Source organism: Notothenia coriiceps, unplaced genomic scaffold (genome assembly GCF_000735185.1).
Source record: "Notothenia coriiceps isolate Sejong01 unplaced genomic scaffold, NC01 NC01_scaffold00023520, whole genome shotgun sequence".
NCBI classification, from domain to species: domain Eukaryota; kingdom Metazoa; phylum Chordata; class Actinopteri; order Perciformes; family Nototheniidae; genus Notothenia; species Notothenia coriiceps.
In genome coordinates, this window is record NW_011356221.1 from 562,196 (window position 1) to 583,798 (window position 21,603).

Sequence of the window (21,603 nt, forward strand, 5' to 3'; positions counted from 1 at the left end):
AATTCAAAACTAATGCTCAGCACACACACTCATCACAATTGTCTTGATAAGACTCAACATTCAACTGCCCATATTCTGCAAAAGTGCTTTATTACTCTAAATCTGTCGATCTCCGATAACTCTTCTTGGTTGAGTTCCTTTGAAGTTGATCAGGATCGCACAGAATTTTTCTCGCCCGGTTTTGAGCCGGGGACCTTTGCCGGCGTGTTAGTGAACGTGATGCCAACTACACTAAGAAACTGCTGAAAAGCTAAGTTACACATTTCAGTGGTAGATAAACATTACTATTAATTGTAATGCCTTCAAAACGACGGACCACATGTTGATTCTGAGATCGGGAGATTCTACACTGGACCAGCCCAGCTGCAGCGTCATGGGACTTTCGTAACAACAACCTGTCATACTGAACCAAATGCTACCTGGAATGACCCTGTAACCCCTTGAAGAGCGCCACCTAGGGTTGACCGACCGCTACGGATTGCTGCTATAGCGTTCCTCGTATATCAGTGGGACAGTATCTCTGCTGCATGTCACGCCGCAGAAACCGGGGTTCGAATTCCCCGAGACGGGGAAGAATCCTTTCTCAATAAACGCCCGACTAATCTTTCACAAAAGGTGGAAGCATGCTATGTCCTACATCATGCGAACGAGATAGCCACCAACGAGGCCCCATTGGAAACACTTCAGATAGCCACGTACCTGAAACATGGCACCACTAGAATTTCGTAAGGTCATCATTATAACATCCATGACAAAGCTAACCAAATTGGAATTCAAGTACACCGCCAACAGGCCATCAAACGCCATACTTGCGTCATTCTCAAACAACTTCAGTTCAAGGACAACACATATATGACCTAATATCGAACCCAACAGGAGACAACGCTACATCCAAGCAGAGTACAAGGATGCTCAGCAAACAACTGCTGCCATCCAACAGGCATTTCTTGAAAAGACTCAAATTCAACTGCGCGCCATATTTCGACAAGGTTTTTAACTAATCTAGATCCGATAACACACATGAATCTCTGAAGTTGATCAGAAGAACTGTCTTCACAACCAACGCGGATATTATAGTAGCGTGGGACCGAACACCTATCGAGACTCGTGATAAACGTGGAGAGCGACAGCGCCTGAGCAGCCACACTACAGCACTCCGTCTGGAAAAAAAAGCTCAAGCGACTGATCCAAATAGGCGGGACATTAGTCGCCACACAGCCCCAAACACACACCCGGACGGCACGTTTCTACGTGTCATACCATAATATCACACTATTAATTAAAAAGCAGGCTGCGACAAGAACGACGCACACCGATCGAAATTAATTCTCTCTGAGACTTACGAGAGGAATCATCAACACTGGCATCACAACCAGTCAACACAGAGCTAGCAAACGACGCGGAGTAGACCTCAAGCACAATCTATCGCTAACACAACACAGTATATACTTCTACACACAGTGCAACAATCCTAGCAACACACAACATCAGCAACACCACACCCACTCGAAGAGCGCCACCATAGGTTGACGTGTTAGGGATTGCAGCAGGAGCTTCCCCGTCTAGTATATGTGGAACCCCCCCCACCAGTCACATACACTGCATCGCACACCAGCAAGACCCTGGGTTCGATTCCCCGACGGGGGCGAGCAAGATTTTCCAATAACAGCCGGACTTTATTCACCAAAGTGGAAAGCATCTCACACACAGGGTTTCACACATTCACTGTAAATGTCATAGCCATAGAACAAGAAGACTTTCTGATCCTAGATACAATATTGAGGTATTAATGTAATAACGCCAATTACGTGTGCCAGTCCATACTGTATGTATGAAAAACAATGCAATGAGTTGTTGACTTTTTACACCTGCAGGTCGCTGCGACGGGGACTAACACATCACACATCACATCACACACACACATCACGACACACCACTTATTAGCTATCATCTCATGCGAGCAGGCGACACTCACGGTACTGGCACCAAGACCCCACATTGACACGTTCCCTTTCGCGCAGTTATCAACACGTACTCCACTCTTACACTAGCAGGTTCCAAATATGAACCAAGTACATTTCACATGGAAACCCGCATAAGCGCAAACACTAAACATAACAAGGGAATAAACTATCAACCCGGAGGCTATAAACCACAGGCGGATTTGCAATCAGTCCACACAAACAAACACAGAAAGGCTAGGAACACGATGAGCATCTGGACTCGGCTATCAGATGGACAAGAAAGAAACGAAACAGGTACACATTCATTTCCACATGGCCTTATCACGTGAACTTCCAAGAGGAACTAGAAAGAAGAGAAAACAAAGCAGACCGAGCCCAAAGTGTGATGACCCAAGCGGTATTATACTGCTGGAATACACACAGAAGCCTAGATCACATACACGCCACTTAAAGCTAATAACAGCAAGTCAATGAGCAGGAATAGTTTAAAGCTCCAATCCATCAGGCTAGTTAGAAGTCGGGATAAAATCAACCAACGTCTGAGATAACGTCGCGGGTTCAATATTTATAACGAAAAACAATCCACAGTGTCAATATCAACTACGAAGAGGATAACTTTGCAATTCCTTGTGAATAATCAGAATAACCAACTTAGGAATATCCAAATACTTGAGGTTCAACTGAAAACCCAGCACATCCGGTGGAATTGACAAGTGACTGTATGAAGGGAACCGGTTGACAGAAGTTGTTCCATTAAAGAGGACTTGGCAAAGATTTCCCTTCAATCATAAAAAAAAACCCTAGGGGAACAAACAAAGGATATGTGGGAATTGTTAGGTAATAGCTGCCCGAGGATCAGTTGATTGCCAATTGCTGTTATCTTTTAGTGCTCTCGCGCGAGTGAAATGTTGCCAGAACAAAACCAATACAGGATTATAACAACAGATATTATTCAGACAAATAAAACAAAGGTAGCCCAAAACGAATACAAGTTCTGAAAGCTCGCCATGTATTAGAAAACGCATAACATGTTCTGCTCCTAGCGGAAGTGCAAAACCCTTTTGAAATACAGCAATGGAAGTAGAGCAAAATTCACAGTTTTGAGCAATTCCATCGACTGAAATAAAAATGAATAGAACGCCCATTTACTGAAGAGCGCAATGGACCAGCAACCATGCTCATGCGGTCCCTCCTGTGAAATATGAAACGATTACCAAGTTACCCGCAGTATCCTTCTCTAAGTTTTTGAATTCCCCCTTTCGACTGCTAATGACAGAACAAACCAAATAGGACATGTCAAGACACATTTATGGCATGCAAAACACGAGCGCCACAGCGGAGCTAATCCTGAAGGCAGACACAGTGTGAGGTCAATCGCAGAGTCCTCAACCATCAATGAATGACCGAACAACTGACTCCCGTGGTTTATTACATGCCTGCAAGTATTCCGCAGAAGCCAATAAGAAAACGAAGAAATATGGGTGTTGAAGGCTACAGTAGTCAGTAAGTTCCCTCGGCAGCATGTGGAGTCTCCTGTACTGTAGGAGAGTTGTTGCTAACCTCTGCCATCATCAGGCACTGCAGCACGCGAGGCCCGCGCGCTCCCGGACTCACGTCAATTGATATACGTAAACAAGTAGAATTGTCACCAAACAAACACTACAGAGACACCAAGAGCTGTGTAAATCTGGCTGCTTCCCTAAATTATGCATGCACTCAATACTATTCATAAAGGAAGTGGAAGAGGATGAAGGTGCAATAGAGAAACAAAACAGTTGGAAATACGATAAATGGACCTCAAGTGGGAATAAAGGGAGTAAAAATAAACGCCACCGCTACAAAGGCCGAGTTGGTTCGTGTTTGGAGGAAGCCGCGCAACACTTGGCAAATCAAGAATTAAGTCAGTCCAACTTCAGATTAGGTCCGGCTGTCATTCATGGATGAATAGAGGCTTATTAGATGATGCAGACCACATTTATGGTGACGGCTTGCATGCATGACGGATCAGCAGCCAGTGCAGTGTTACAGGACGCATAACTGGTGATGGCAAAAAATAAGGGTGGGGAATAGTGTTTGGTGGCAAACCCACGTCTAACATAAGCATGCGTGGAATAGGAGCGTGACACTGAGGTGTTTTTAGGGCAGCAGTTGGTTTAACCATTCAGATTGTACACACTTTGGCATCATACACTAATACAAGTCCAACGCCCGATAATGAACACCCCAGACATACTGTGTCATCAAGTAATCCTGGTAACTCCCAAGCTTTCCACTCAAATTACTTAGTGCATTGTGACATTGGGAGATGACGCAAATGTGTTCACTGGGAAAGACAAGAGCTCTAAAACACTTGAAATCATTACAGAGTTACCATGCGTCCTATAATCTAAACAATGTAAATCTAACCTATATAAAACTACAATCCATGGCTCAAGCTCAATGTAACATGCTGTAAACACCTCATCAGCAATACGCGATACAAAAATATTCACCTAAACGAGATGCTAGGCACCCAAAACATGGTTCTCAATTGCCCAAAACATGTGGCTAGGCAACTACATCGCTAAACGAAGTCGACGTGGGTGTCAACACAGAGAGAGCGCAGCAATGGGGGTCTCAACGCATCGACGCAGTCAACGCCCTCCACGTGCCCCACACACAAAAAAGGTCTCATCTAGGAGCGACAACTAGTTGATTTTACAAATTCTCAATTTTCTCGGAATGACCGTGGAACAGTCCCGCCCTACGACACAACAGAGAAATGATCAATATATACATAAAGTATAATAGAGTAGGACAACCAACAAACCATTGCGACCATACACTGAACCCCAGGACAGAGGCTGGAGATACGTCGAGTCGTGGTTGGGTGTGTGCCGACACATGATATGTGTGTGTAGGCTGGCTGTGTGTCCGTGTGTCGCGCTCCACGTGGAGCGCATGTGTGTGTAGTATCTGTGTGGGGCTCCCGCTGGCGCAAGTAGTAGGACAAACATATTACCTGAACCATTCTATTGTGATGCTCTAGCATTAGACCATCTGGTGATGACATACATACAGAGCGAACACCCAAAGCTTCGAATGTTGCAACAGGAGAGAAACGAACGAGGACGGACATCACTGCTCATCCACTGCATCCGCTACCACAACAGAACAGGCGAAGAAGGAATCGCAGACAGTAAAAGACTGAACCAGCGCTTTTAACTTCATCACTATTGCCGCTCTCTACAGTAACCGAGATGACAGGGCAGACAGGCAGCTCCCGCCAGAGAAACAGAGTGTGTCCAAGAACAACCACGAATGAGGTCGGCGCTAACTGCACGAGTGTAACTGACGAAGAATGTGCACCTGCTAGCGAGAACGGTGAGAAGAAGAGAGAGAGAAGAAGAAGAAGAAGAAGAAGAAGAAGAAGAAGAGAAGAAGAAGAAGAAGAAGAAGAAGAAGACGTCGGCAATTAACACAAGAGTGAGGAAAGGGGTAAAATAATGATTAGCACTTGTAAGAAAAGGAGACAAGGTGAGACACAGTAGGTATGATGAAATGGTGTACATTGTAATCTTATTCCAGTGAGATCAGGAGAGAGTTATGGATGCACCCTCGACATTTGGGAATGTCATGGTGACCAGTTTGTAGCCTTAAGAGAGGCAAGCCTCCACTGACTCGGGTTTAGAAGGAAGAGAAAGGAAACTGTGATCATTAGCTGAATGCCAGGCCCCGGATATTAAGGCCGAACCGGAGTCACGGAGCAGAGCACTGGGAGCTGAGCGAATTTGGGAGCTCGAGCCTAGTTTTAGCGAGCATTTCTAGAGTAAAGGGGCTGACTTGTTTCTGCCCGCTTCTATTCTGGTCTGATTGAGTGTCTGAAAAACCCAGCAGCTCCATTGTGCGAGGTTTGGGAAAGGGGGGGGGGGCACACAAAGACGATGCTTGTGCCACAGGGACAGCGTGCAAGCCGAGGGTTCACTTTATCTGGCCTCTTTCATGGGCTCATTCCTCGAGCCAGGCTAATCTAAAGCACATCTGTGCTCTTGTCTCCCACCGCAACGCTACTGGCATCTCTTTATGCCTTTTTCTCAACACCCTTTAACACCTATCGCCTTTTCTTAGATCTCATGTTGGCTGTGTTTCACTTTGAAGTCCCTCCTTCTTCGATTGATGTTTATCTCTTCATCTTCAACCGATACTATATGTCCATACTACCTATTGTTCTCTCTCAAGTTTCTCTTCCTGTGCTCGTGGCTACCACAGCTCCCATTTCACAGTTTGCTTTTGTGATTGTTTGTTTGTGACTAATGGTGGATAGAATATGGCCCATTTTGCATAATAATTTTACTGGTGCATATTCGTGGGCTTCCAATAAAAAAACGATTGACTTTTGTCACACCATCCCCACTCGAGCACCGTCAGAACAAAAATGTGTTATATAACCTGTACCATCAGTCAGTGCAGAGTGTGACTGACCTGGGAGATTGAATTAGGGCTGTGGCAACAGAGGTTCGATTGAAGCTTTGCCTAGTTACTGCGTCGCCGTCTGGTATCTTGTGAGAGCGTGCCCCACGAAAAATTTACCAAAGGATGCCAAGTATATCCCCTGGACTCAATCGGATCATCACGCCAGAAACAACATTTATCGTGTGCCTTCCTACACAGCAAGCTACCTGAATTCACACCCGTAGAATGTGTTATTATCACAATGAAAAAGATGCAAACAGGATACACCCCTACCACTCCATGATCCGTCATTCGGAGGAGCCACGAGGCGTGAAATGTATTTATCACACTTTGATTCCGTGTTTGTGACCATGTAAACAGTAAACGAGACACCTACGTCTCAAGCTATCTGAGACTGATTACCAATCTTCGGCCCTGTAATCCTGGGCGACTAATTGCTTAATGTCTGCCAATTGCACACTTGTCGACTGTATCTGCTCTGTTCTCTTTTCCATAGTGACACTGACAACCGAGCTGACCACGTCACACAGCATGTCTTTTCTTACTATCCTTTCGCCTTTTTTTCTTAGTGAAGGGCTTAACATTACATACAAAACGAAACATCTGTTAATGATTTTAAGTGCTCTCTAGCCAATTATGTAGAGAACAAACTTATGTAAGAGTGTAATTTCTCACATGCATACATGCACGAGCACTCTCTGTATGTGGTCATCCCCACAGCTAGGTTTTATAGTAGGCTGGTCTGAAATCATTAGTCTGGATGTGAAATGATCAAAAGCTAACTGGCTTGCACCTGTGCTAACACAGTAACATTATAAGAGAAAGCGGAACCCACAATAACCATCATGGAATAACACATTAAATCTCGGTAAAGCACCCAGCATACAGGTAGGCTTTGAGATAATACCATGCAGTTGAGGACACATAAACTAGGACACACATCATACTGTAATCAATATTTTATCACATAAATTATAGTATATTTACGATTATCAAAACTACAAGGCTATGCCATTTGCAGCATTGTAATGTACTATATATAATCCCCATGAAATAGTTAGATACGGGTGTAATAATGGTGTAACCATAAAGGCTGTATAGGAACAGGTGTAAATTAAAAAAACCATAAATGGGTTTAATAATATATAAAATAAAACAACAACAAAAAAACTAAACAACAATACAGACGGTAAACGGAAAAAAAGAGTCATATTGAAGAAACATTGTGAATGTGCTATTTTAAACTTGGATACAATAGAAAAAGCAAAATTATTATTCAGATTATTTTATATGTGCTTGCCCACCAGGCCGTTAAATGGACGCGAGCCTGAGTGAACATGAAACGAGTGAAAATAAAAACAAGGTGTGCATTCAGGCTTCTGAAAACAATGACGTGTGTGGACTTCCAGTGGAGGTTAGAGAGTAACTCAGGTCAGTATGGCTCGGCGTAATGATTAGGATGGGCTATAAGCAGCAACATTCCATTTGCAGTCGCACACTGATGAAGCAATGGGAGGCAAGTAAAAATCAGCTAATAAAAGGTCGCAAGGTTAAGCTATCAGGCAGGACCTCCGAAACGTATACTGTACATTAGTACTAAGCTGTGGAGAAGGAACAATAAGATGAAGAGGTCTACATATAAAATAAAGGGAGTCGTGAGCAATTACATCTTTGAGGAGCCCTTCTCCTATATTCACACACTCTTGGTGAACATCAAAAAAACATTCCTACTGTGAGCAAGGCGTGACGAATTTGTAAGACTATGTTTGCAATTTTTACTTGCACAATGTTCTGCATGACAACAAAAAAACCATGTTTTCCTTGCTCAGAGCTGCCATCTAACGCGTCAGCACTACAGCTTCCAAAAGAAAGCTGTGGCGGCGGGCGCGTCTGAAAGCTCGACAACAACGCAATCCATGAATGCTCCCGCCCCTGACACACAAGCAGCAGTTTGATTGGCTAGAGCTTGTACTGGCATATGATTTGATTGGCTGACGCTTCCACCGAAAGCTTCAGAAGCTTCAGCCTGAAACGCCAGGAAAGCTCCGCTCTGCTTCCCACAATGCAGTTCGGCGAAAAGTGACGTCACCCCATTCAAAGTGAATGGGCAGAAGCGTTGGAAGAAGCTTCCAACGCCGCTGTGTGGACGGGCCGTAAGATGGTTTTTAGTTGTATTTGCAACGTTTTTACACATGCTACTTCACCTAGAAATTAACCAAATGGATGAAAATGTGTTTCCAACCCCTCTCAGTGGATCAGAGCTTCTCTTTGAAGTGTATGCCGAAGCCTTAAAACGGCTATGGAAATGCTCGAACGGCCCCCATGACAGCTTTTTTTGATTGATTTTTTTCTTCGTCCTATATATTTCATCCCATTCCTTTCCAAATCTTTAAATGATTAAACAATTTTTTTTCCTATATTTCTTTTTGTGTCTTGTTTTTTTTAAACTCTGCGTGTTTGCAGAGCGTAAGCAGAGAGATGACAGCTAACATAGAAACTATCTTGTCCCAATATTTTGTCTGATAAAATGTTTTGATTTAACTTTCCTATTATAAAAGCATCAGGGTAATAAATAAAAGGTGGCTTGCTCGACACAAGAGTAATTTACAAGAGGATATTAATAGATTCATCATCCAGGATTTAGCACATCAATTATGAAAGGCCTGTGACCTGAGAAAAGTAAAAAAAGAGTCCCATTGAAATGTTGATGAGTAATATAATTATTGAAAATACAGCTGAGGCAAAACAAACACATTAACAATAGGTTAAACAAACGGAATAAAGAACTCCAATTGGGTATACATAAATATGCTTATTTATGGGCTTGGTTTTTCATAAGCAATCATGGGTAATTAGTAGCTGCTTTCTAATGTTTCTATTAATCATTATGCAGTGTACTGTACATTGGGGAATTCATAGTGAGAGAAATTGTGTTTGCACAACTGCTTCACCGACACTTTCATATTTTATTGATGTAAACCTAGTGTAACTAGCCTAAACCATAGCACAAGAGGGGCTAATCAAGCTAAAATACATATCCGATTGTTATTTAATTATATTCTATTTTCCTATCGCTCTGAACCAGTAAGCTTCAACTGTCCATTGGCAATGTAATTTGTGGGTTTGACAAAGCGATTATGACAGTCTGCAGATAGTCAGTGGGGGCTGATTTATATCTCCACCCGAGATAGGGAGGATTTCCCGATCACTGATTCCTCCCTGCTTTGTAGACTTGCTGCCCAAGCAGCACTAACATGAAGATTTCCATTTCAAAAGCATGTCTGTTTAAACCCAGTTTAACCCTGAGCCCCTAAAAAAGCAATCCAAGCTGGAATCCAAACTTCCCAGTTTCCTCATGAAATACAGCCGCCCTGTGAACCTGGGATTTCAACTGCATTCCACAGACTAAATGAATAGGCTGAATGAACACCTGAGTAAATTCAGTGAAGAAAAAGGAGGAGCTGCTGGGAGGGATTAGCCATGTTTGAAGAGAAAACGCAAATGAACAAACAAGAAACATCTGTGTCAGGGCGTGTGACCTCCAGGAACACGAAGGGCCACGGCCCCGGTGGTGCAGCCGAGCTCTTTTAGGTGCCATGTGGTCCTAGCCAGGCATTGAGCCTACAGGGAGAACCGCTTGGCCTTGGGCCTGGGGGAAAACCTCCATCAAGGGTATCAGGTGACTGAAGTGTGAGGGAATGGAGGGAAGGCGCAATGGGAATAAAGGAAGCCACGGAGGAATGAACAGCAGCAGAGGAATGGGTTGGAGTGGAATATGGGTAGTGGGTATAATGGAATGACATACATGCATCAGATGAAGGCTCTGGAATGTTTAGCTTATTAGAGAAGTCACGCATACTATAGGTAAAATGAGACAGCCTTTGTAACTGCGATTATGGGATCACATAGGGGGGGCAGATCGGACGCCACAATAATGCCCCAGCTGTTGCGACAGGAATAGGCCGTGTATGACAAGAACAGGCTGCTCTTGACTCCAAGATGGCCATGAAAAAAAAACATGCCAGAGACAAAAGTAGGGTAGGGTAAATCTCAATAGTGCCTCTTTAAGAGCGCCATCCCACCCCCAGTCCATCCATCATGTCTCAATTCCCAGTTGGCACACGATACCACATGAGGCCTGATGTTGACTTTCAGGAAGTGGGCCAGGGAGGTCCCCAGAGGTCCACCACTCAAACTGCTACACTGTGCGTCTGCTTCATCCACGCTATGTACAAATCCCATTCCGAGTGCCCTCTATTACAGCACAGGGCCTGGCATTTAACTGGAGAGGGTTACAGCTTGCTTGTGGTGCTGTTAAGATAGGCGACCTACTGAGGAAAAAGGACGGCACAGGAAAACTGGATTTTGAATAAGTTGAGGCTATAGTATACTGAATCAAAAGTGTGACCAAGTTGCCACGGAAATTGTGCCCCATGGAGAAGATTATATTGGGGGGGAGGATGGAAGGGGGGGAAAGTGAAGAGAAGGAAGAGGCATTGCAACAAAAAAAAATTGGTAACCTCTCGTGGAAGTGCCACGAAAAAATAATACATTGAGAATAAGTGATTTCTGTCTCGTGTAAATTCTATGTGACGGGACCTCATTTGGCTCCCCGGAGCCTATGAATTCATAATGCCTCACACGCGCACCTCTAGATGTCAAGCGAGTGAGAAGAAAATAGCCAATTTCAGCCAATACTACCCTCCTGCAGACATAATCTCAATTTCTACCTATCCTTCTTTAAACACACACAACCGACACAACCACAGATCTCTGCCAATGTTTTATTTCCACCTTCAAATATGCCTAAAGTTGGCACACTCTTTAATCCCTTTTTAGAACAGGGTGGCATTTACAAGTCAAGTTATAAGGGACTTTTATCAGCGGTGGCATAGATGAAGTAGACACATGAATACTTAGTAGTTTATGAAAGTTGTCTTCGCTGTTGGGTGGTGTGTGTATGCCTGTCGTCTTAGAGCCTTCACTGGCAAACCTCCCACTGCGGGGCGTGGGGTGAAAAGATGGAACCTGAAGTTCACACATCAACCATTTTCTAGGATAAGCATGCTGGGAGAAAGCCTGCTTAATTCTGTTTTTGCATCATCAATGTTTCTGACTTCCTTTTTCCATATATGTGATGTTTTTTTAATTTTCCCTGTCACTTTCATGTGTGCCCTCCATCTTTCACAAGCATGTTTGTGAATGTGTTGCATGTTTGTATGTGTATTTTTCACTTTTGGGGGAGAATTTCAGATTAAGAGAGTCATTAGTGAGAGATGAGAGGATGCTTCGTGGGCCTGCTTGTACATACAGTAAATACGTTGAAACATTTCATCTGCCCCAAAGAGCCTCATATATCGGGGGATGTGCTCTCCCCTCTACCCTGCTCTCTTCAACATAGCCTTGCAAATGCAGCTGTCACTCCTGATCTACTTGCAGCAAAAGGGAGCTTGCTTTCCTTTGAAACACTGTTAAAATCCTTCCTTTTAAACACCTTTGACCAGTCAGTCACATAAACATGACAAATGACATGCAGCAAAGGCAACTAAGCCGACGGCTAGGCTCCCATAGGCTAGTGGTAAAATATAAGCAGCAGGGGGTTTTATGCAACACTGTTTGATATTCAACAGGGGGAATTTTAATACGAGCACATCTAGGTTATGAAATGTGTGTGTCGGCAGAAGAACACATGTGGAGAGGTTTTAAAATGCTCATTTACTTCCATGTTAAGGCCATGCTCTGAGGACATGTTAAATAAGCAAGGGTGAGAGTTTACACAAGAGAAAGTGCTGCAGCAGCTCTAAGCACTCTCCATCCTTCCTCTCTGCCCACTGTGTGCTCACAGGGTGGGCCACACCCAGTCCAGAGCCAGACAGGCAGTCTGCCCTGACTTTGTGGTGGAGCTGCCTGACTATATATGGAGATGAAATAGCAGGGTTGAGCCTTCACCCCCTTGTAAGGCCTTCGGGGGCCGCAGCCTCAAAAACCACCCGAAACCTTAAAACAGCTTGTGAAAAAGCCACTTCCTCATAGCCAAGATGATTACAGTCCAGAACAATGCAACAATGCAAAATGAATGATACAACCAGGAATTAAAAAGGGGGGGAGGGGTTGCTAAACTTAGCAGCTGACACATTTGAAGCTTACTTTTACTCAGAAACTTTTTTCACCCAAGTAGTACAGTATGCCTTCCAAATCTACCAAAAAATAAGTTTGGTTAAGGGGCTGTAAGGTTAAAGGGTATTATTAAAGTAATCAGCAGATCAGCAGCATCAGCATTTTCATTGAGTTGCTTAAATCAGTTTACAGTGATGAATGGCCTTCATTTAGCCCCACAGCTGGTGATATGCTCAGTGCTGGTCCCTGTGTTTGCATTTTCTCTATCCTTGCAGTTGGAAAGTTGTTTACTACCAGGCAGAGGATGGGTGATGAGGCCAGAAGCTGAAGGGAAGTCAAAGTTGCCCAACACAAGTAACTGCATGTGGTCTGGTAAATCCATGTGAAAACTTTCTGCTGCAGCCCACCTGTAGCCTGTATTAAAAAAAAAAAACTCACAGGGCATGGTGGTTTGGCAGCTAGGGTAAAGGAAAGAAATATGTGTGGCCCGAAGAATCCACCAGTGAACAAAGTCTTACTGACATCGTAGCCTCTCTAGTGAGTCACCATTCTGTCAGCCTGCACAAAAAAAGCTTAAAGTTAACAAGCCAGAATAAGAGCAGGCTCTTGTTGTAGATTTCGAAGAGGCATTATACCGATGATTAGGTTCCCCATTTAAACGACAAAGCACAAGCGTAGAAGGCATCTACATTTGATTGAACAGCGTCGGCACCTCTGCAGGTTATAAAGCAAGGCTTCCCGATGCTTATCACGAGGCATTTGGTTATAAACGTGCTGAACTCCGCTGTTTCTCTCTGCTGTGCATCTATCAATAATGAGGGGAGCAGCAGCTGCAATCACACAGGCTCTGATTGTGTTTGTGTGAAATACAAGAGGCCTTTTGTTGGTCGGATCAGGTTGAATCACATTAGGGATTTTCATAAAAGCTTTTGACATCTGGACTAGTGGCAGCGGGTCTGTGTCTGTGCCTCCAATTTGAGTAATGGGCTGTAACATTGTTCCAGAATATATTTGTCGGCGGCTCCTAACCAAGAGGCTCATTCAGTTGGATATGGGATGAGAGACAAATGATAATCTGCATGCAAACTGTTGGCCCTTTTCTTAGGAATGGCAGAAATTCAGTTGGTCCCCCAGTACATTTCTGTGCCTGAGTGATTCATAATGTATGAGCCTTACACTGATCTCACTCTAGGAAACAAAGTTACCGAAAAATAGTTTCTACTCACGGTAATGTGTTATTTTTTTTTTTTAATCAATTGAGAAAAGATCCAACTCTGTTAGAGACTGCAAATAAATGGGCCAACATAGCAGTTATTATTATTTGAACTAGTATTAGTCATTGATACATTCCTGTCATTGAGGTTGAAGGTGAGATTGTAAAACTGTTATTTCAATTGCAGTATCTGCAATAATCCAGAAAAAACACCTTTCCGCCCCCCTTTCCAACTCAATAAAAGTGACTTGATGAAGATCTGTGATCGATAGAGCCACTTAGCATGTGATTGAACAAGCTACACTTCCTCTCTTTTTTTCACTTTCATTGACCATCTCTCTCCCGCTTAAACCCAGTACCGCCCACACACTCCTCATGAAATGTGACACATACACATTTCACACCTCTGTCAAAGGCTGTTGCAGTAAGATACAGTAACACTGTTTCCATGTTACAAGGTCCACTAGTTTTCATTCCAGTTCGGTGCCTAATCGCTCATCACTGCAGTTGTTGGGGTGTAAAGCTGTCCCATCACCACTGTGTCTGAGGCAGGGTCACTAATCAAAATATATCACTTAATGTTGCATGGTTTGGCACTCAAGGGCTGGAAATATACCCTCAATGCACGGCAAGACGGACAACAAGACGAAAAGACTTGTTGATTAAAAGCTGCAATGGATCAGAACCACACATGTGATACCACTGTATGCATACAAACATAATTGACCAGACTTTTTTGGAAAGAATGCAGTTTTTTCCCTCAAAATGGTGACTAATGGAGAAAAATATGCTTTGGACTAATTTAAACAAACTATAAAATAAGTAAAGTTTAATTTGTCTTTAGCAGGGGAAAAAGGACAGCTTTTGCCCAAAGTAAGAAGACGAAAGAGGGTAGAATAATAACTTTGGGTGACTATTGTCTAGATTCAGTTAAAGGATAACTGGCCCCTTGTGAGTTGATACAAACTTTACAACTTGAGCGTATGAGACACTTTCAAAAATCTTAACAGATTCACTTACGAGTGCATTTTGACCCAGCCAGATTGAAGCGCTTTGGCTCTTCTAACAAGTAACAATTTGTAGATAAAAGGTTTTCAAATGAACCACAGCGGGGTGTTAACTGCAACTCTTTCATGAACACTTGCTTTGACTCATGACGTTTCCTAACATGTCATCATCATGTAAAACATTTAAAATGATACTGGAGATATAAAAAAAGCTTAAAGGCCTGTCAAATCCTGCTCATTTGGTATAGCTAGATATTATCCAGCTCTCTCGGCCAACTCTTCAATAATGAAATAAGATCTTTGAGAGAATCCTACAAGAATTGATTAATCTAAAATCATCAATAACTGTGTTCTCAGTGCATTTATTTTGTATTTTAATTAAACAATATTAAGCTGTAAGCACCTTTCTATACCCCAACACCAACCCTTCCACCAGGACCAATCTAGACCTGCTAACCCTGCACCGCTAACCCCACTCCCACATGCATCTCAGCCTGTGTGTACAAATCCTGTCTGCTATTGGGACAACACTGCAGGAGCCCGGTGTAATCTGTAGGGGCATGACCTACCACAGACATCTAACAGCTCCACTTTATTGATTTCTCTTACATAACATGCATCTTAAAGCGCCCTTTTTCATGCTTTTCCGGTTATCACCCGCCCCCTTGTGTGTTATGAAGGTTTTTATGCATGTAAACGGTCTGCAGAGTCAAACACCCTCAAAGTACACCCTTGTACCTGTCTATGCTGCCCCAGAACACCTCGTTGGGGATTTCTCATTTTCCATTGTTTGTTTCCAGTGTGAACACCCAAATCAACAACAAATGACCGGATTGGCCCAAATGGACCAATCCGCGGGGCAGCTCACACACCACGATCCCTTGGCTAACTAACAGGGAGTCCCAATTGACTTGCATAGAGCTCCCTGAACGCTGGTAATAGACGAGTTGGGATCACGGAGAAATGCTCTCCGCAGACCCATTCTCACAGCGTTATAAACCTTTTTCTTACTCAATATCAAGCCACACTTATTGTTTTTACTTCGGCTGTGAATGTTTGTGTGTGCTCAGGATGAGTTTAGCTTGTTCTCGCTGTATCGCCGACCCGGAGATCTGTCCGCTGCGAGCAGCAACGAGCCTCGCAACGAGCCTCGCAACGTCCCGACCAATCAGAGCACACAGGGATGGGGGGGGGCAGGAGCTCCAACAAGCCGTTTAGGGCAGAGAGTGAATACCTGGTGAGTACACATACTATACAGAGATGCTGTATGAGAAACCAATGTGAGTTTGGAAAATTGCACAATTTAAATCTATTCTAGTAGACCTCAACAATGGAAATATGATCAGTAGAAATGGCCATGACATGGGACCTTTAAGCTGCAGATATCCAGTCCCTGCCGCATGATTCTCTACCTTAGCGTCCCTGTGCGATTGGTGCTACCATACGTACAATAGACTGCAAATTAAAATATTAGCACAAACACAGGCAGGTATTTCTGCTTGCCTTTGACACACAGCTGAGGTGTGACAGACAGGGTACAGGTGTTGCTTTCAATCTATTCATGTCATGTTCATGGGACCGTACCCCATCTCTTTCAGCACGGTAGGTTTTACTCTGCTGATTGATGGCTCCAGGATATAAAAGGGTTAGAGGCAGATGTACAGATTCCTCACATGGTAGAAAGAGAAACATCTAGAGATATGGCTTAAAATGGCAGCATGTGTAGCTTGTTATTTGTTAATTGAAATGTATACTCCTGACACCTTGGATATGCTCTCAAAATGTTTTGTCAAATACTTTATTTGTGAAGGCGGCTTTTGCGACAACACACACAGATGCTTCATTCTCTGTGACACCATAACACCAGATCTTACCTTAGACATAATGCTGCAGGAGATCAAAAAGTGCCATTCTAAGATGACAGGAATCTTTGACGGTGGAGGAAAGCCAAGGAGCTTTCTTATTGGTAATAGGCGGCTTTATGTTATTGTCATCGGTAAACAAATGTGTGCTGCAGTTTAAGATGCATCTTTGCCTGCTTTGCCTTCTGGAGTGCAAAGCAAAATGGGAGCAGATTGCATCAAAGACCTCATCTTCAGATGGTCTCCAGAGAACAATCTATTTCTTTTCAAACTACTTTCTACTTCCACATTCTGTACCCTAGTGAAGTTGTAAAACGGCATTGAGCACATATCATTGTATTTGCTCAACATACAATGTATTTAAAGCAATTTATTTGGTAATCAATAGCATTTCCAAACCTACCAAATGGTTTGATTTAATGATTTTGAATCAAAAAGCGCCATTTTGGGTTAACAAATCTACAGTACAAGCCTGTTTGATGGATATCTCTTCCAGAATCTAGCTATCCAAAAAACAATATTTAATGTTTGGCTGAACAAGTATTTTTTAACAGTTTTACAAACAGAGGTTTGAACCTCTCAGCAAAATGATGTTGTTGATTATGGTTCTTCTGACTAAAACAATGGACACTCAAGCTCATTATTGACAACCATCCTTCTACTGTCACTTTTTCACACATGAATACATGTTGTTTAATTCAAGGCAATTCCACTGAGATGATAGGACATTTTCAAAACAGGAGGACATGTTGGCCAATCCTCAGTTCTTTAAAGGGTTAGGCTTGTTTTAAAATGTATATTTGTCAGAATATAATGCATTCCCTAGCCCTTAGATTGGGGCATAAATATGGATAAGAAGATAATTATCTTGATTTGGGTCCCCACAAGTGTGGGATACCAAAGGAAAGTGTGTATGTGGCATACATTTTTCATAGGGTGGAATCCTTTGAGCTATGGCCAGAAGACTGAACCACTGCAAAATAGAAATATAAGGATGCTGATGCCAGTGTGGTTTACTGTAAGCCAAATTGCAGACTTTCACTATATCAGGCGGAAACAATTCTGCTAATTTCCGCAAAGGCAGTCAATCATTCGGCTTCTATAAGAGCTTGTTGATATGCAATTGTGGTTCCTTGAGCGGAATCAAACTGTGAATATTAAACCATATTCTATGCTTGTTAGTCAATGATTGCCACACAGACTCATGGAAATGTAGCATCTTTAACGACAACTTACCTGACACCATATGATATGACATGTAAAACATAAGGGGGTCCAAGTTTCCAGAAAACCGATTCAATCTTTGAATCAATTTGTCACCCAATGTACATTGGAACTTTAGTGACAAACAGAGTTTCTGTCTGAACTTCTACATTACACAGAAACTACGCTACATTAACTTGGAGAATATATTTTGTTCTCTGCTTTTCACTGGTTCTGCCTAAGAGGAAACAGAGAGAAATATGGAGAATCGCCAACTGCACCATTACTGCTTTTACCTGCATGGGCAAACTAAGGTCTGACAACACAGCAATTATTGAGGAAATGTGATATACCCGTTTTAGAATTGAAGCTTTAGATTGATGCTGTTATAAAAGACCCTCTGTGATTGTAGTTCAATTGCATGTGTTTTGCAGTATAATGGCAGTAGTTTGATGGGAATTGACATGAACATTTGGGTCTGTGAGAAATAAATAACACACAGCCCACACAAATTAAGATGTGTTGATTATGTCTTCAATAGTCTCTTCATACATTTGTTAAAGCTGCAGAAGCCTTTAGCATGTCAACTGTGTAAGACTTATACAGTAAATACTAATTTAAAAGAGGGATACAGGGAGGAATACATCAATATAATTGACCCTGAAATTGAGCTGAAATACTATGGACAGTTTTATTCCGCACTGCATCGATTGCCTGCGAAATTCAGCATTTTGTTTGCCTGTTGAAGCATTATAACTGTTCAATATCTAGAATGCAGGAAGCATATTACATTAAGGCCATGGTCCTTGGCAACAACTCCATTAAGGGAAAGAAAAAGAAAGTGGCGGAGGCAGGGTGCCATCAGAATGAAAAGGCACTGCAGAAATCTGGAGTGTGGACGTCTCCATCAGAAACTGAGCTGAAAGGCCTCCTGAAGGACCCGAGAAGAAACGCCCCCTGATATCAAACACGGGAGTGCTTGATGTGTTCCTGACATCTGTCCCCTCCATATGGAAGTCAGAGAATTTCCCTGCCATCTGAGGTCTCTGTGGAGATTTTGAGAAGTAGAACACGACCCTCCTTCATCAGACAGATAGAGGTGATAGAGTCGGAGAAGGAGTTGCACCTTCTAGTTTATGCTTGGTGAAGGTTACAAAGAGAAATCACTTCATCATTAAGTGTGACAGGTAAATGTGAAAAAACGGTGTTCTAAAGTTTTATATATGCAAGTTTAGTGCACATGGTAGACAGTGAGGTTGGGTAGAGTTTCCTAACAAGCCTCCCTAATCCCTGTGATCCCATCTATTCTCCCTCAGTGAGCCGTTCTCACTGCTCTGCTGACAGCCTTACTACTTTACTGTCCTGATTTCTCTCTCTCCCTCTTTGTCTCCATGTCTTTCTCACAAGTTATCAGCTTATACAAAGCCGGCCAGACCGGTGACCTCTGAACTTGACTGCTTAAAAACCCCAGGGATGAAGAACTATGAGCCTTCTCTGGATAGACTCCTCTGAAAGCACAGGTGTCCCATATGTAGGGTCATAATGCTGAGCAGCAACTTTAGGTAATCCTGATTTGCATCTTAATTCTGCATAAATGCAGTACCGCAAGTGTGTCAGAGCCAAGGCATATTTCATCATTGTCATATCTGAACAGAGCGTGTCACTGGCACCTGCAAAGTCAATGGAGGTGAGTCATCTGGCTGAGGTGGAAAAACACTTCCATTGAGTCAAAAATAAACAACAAAGCAAAATGCGTGGCAGGGTGTTGGCTGGATAGTGGTAAGGAGTAAGGAGGAGAGAAAAAAAGATTAAGGATGGAAGGAAGGAAGGGAGAGGCCTGTGGGCTTGGAGGAACCTTCAGGGTTGACTGTGGGCCCATCTTTAATTGGCAGGCCAGTGTGTGCTTGGATGACCACCAAGCAGGACTAGCAGAGATGACCAGAGGGCAGAGTGGGCACGCCACCACATGGCACCAGCTTCCTCCCACAGCAGTCCTTCTAGCCGTTCCTGAGTCTTCCCACAATCCCACAGGCAATTCCATCTGCTTCTGTTGTTCCTCTACTCTCATTAAGGAGGGCTGGTTGGGGCACCAGCACCACAAAACACAACCAGACAGGACAGGTGCCAAGCCCTGCAAATATGCCATACATGGCAGAGCATTTAATTGACCCAGTAGGGTAATATCCAACTCAAAATAAACCTCAGGGTAAAATAGCTATCATGTGGGCTAGATGGATTCACCATTTCTACTTTAGACTCTAATATATTGAACATATTGAACATTTTATAAAATCACCCACCCTGACTGATATTCAAAGTACTGAATATATGTAGATCTTTATGACATAGATTGGATTTTTACTCCTTGTTTTATATCTACTACTTCAGAAAAAAAACAATACCGTTGTTTGTACAATCTGTGGTAAAACGTTAGAGGTTTCAGACAAAGAAAGCAGTGTTCTCCAGTGAAATGGACCTTGAGGGCAGTTAAAATAACTGAAATGGACGTGACCGGCGTCATCCAAAGAAAACAAGAAAAACCGCTGGTGTAACTTCCCTCTTTCCTCCCCATCCTGAGAAGTCAGTGTGTACATTCCCCAGTCACAAACACAGCTCTTGGGTCCAGGGCTCGGTGACCATCTATTATCAAGTGTTTATTTAACTCCAGGGGAGCAGACAAAACAGGACGTGGATAGATTTGTTTAGAAAAGTATGTTTATATTTGAAACTTGGAGGCAGTTAGGTGAAGATTTGATGACTAAAATCGCTTTTCACAACTACTGTTGACCTGCTTTATCCATAGTTGAGATGAAATATAATATTTATTCTAGGAGTTCAATCCAAGTGTGTTAGGGTTAGCAGAAACAGCTGTCATATATTTATCATTGTATATTTGTATCATGACTAAAGACTCATATGAAGGTGCCTTGATGGACAGTCCTCATAATGAAGAAATAGGGTTATAATTAAGATCTTCTAATACATTCATTATGAAATAATGCGGTGATAATTACAGCCTCCATGAGTCTCTTTCTTTTCTCTGTTCCCCTGGACGAAGGCCTGCAAGGTCCTATTGATTGCTTTTTTATTGATCTCCACATTGTGTCTGTTAACTGGCCGTTGCCTCTTGTTATTGTGGTTATTAGTGATATTTTTATATGCAAATACATGTGTTTGCTAATGTCTTATTTTTTCTACATCTTATATGTTGTCAATATTTTCCTAGTAAGACAAACTCTGAGCAGTATTAACCTGCAAAAATAAAGCAATTGTGCATGTACTGAAAAATGCCTTTATTACTGAGGTGTAGACATTGAAATCCCTTAAACTGGTTGCCGCCATAATAAAAAGCTATATTTAAACCCAAGGTCTTGAAAGCTTTATAAGTCTACTAGTCTGGTTCAAGCTAAGGGTGCATAACTATTCAATTGTTTCTCATAAGGAGATTTGTATTTCTTTTTTTTTTAAAACTGTTTTGCATTTGTTAAATGTATCTAAGGCAAATGGCTCTGCTTCGCTGGGCTCCTTCTCATGAATGAGTAACAATGTTAATAAGTAAGGGCTTTGTTCCTGCGCACTGCATGCTCAACAAGTGCAGCTAGCTCACCTGACCCTCAATCAATTTCGGCACAATACCGTCTCTAATTCTTAAGACTGCGGGCACTTCCTCCATACAAATGGACCTGTATCTGAAATACCTTGGAACCGGCGCTTTAATCCTGCAGTCTGCGGATTATACAAACTCCTCTTTTGAGTGAGCGCTTCTCAGGGTCACTTCTATAGCA

General features: G+C 42.7%; 1 protein-coding gene across 1 annotated transcript in view; it reads left to right on the top strand.

Annotated features, from left to right (window-relative positions):
• Positions 1-21,603, top strand: part of sdad1 (SDA1 domain containing 1) — a 48,507-nt gene that overhangs the window by 3,610 nt on the left and 23,294 nt on the right. The gene's annotated exons all lie outside the window — the stretch shown is intronic.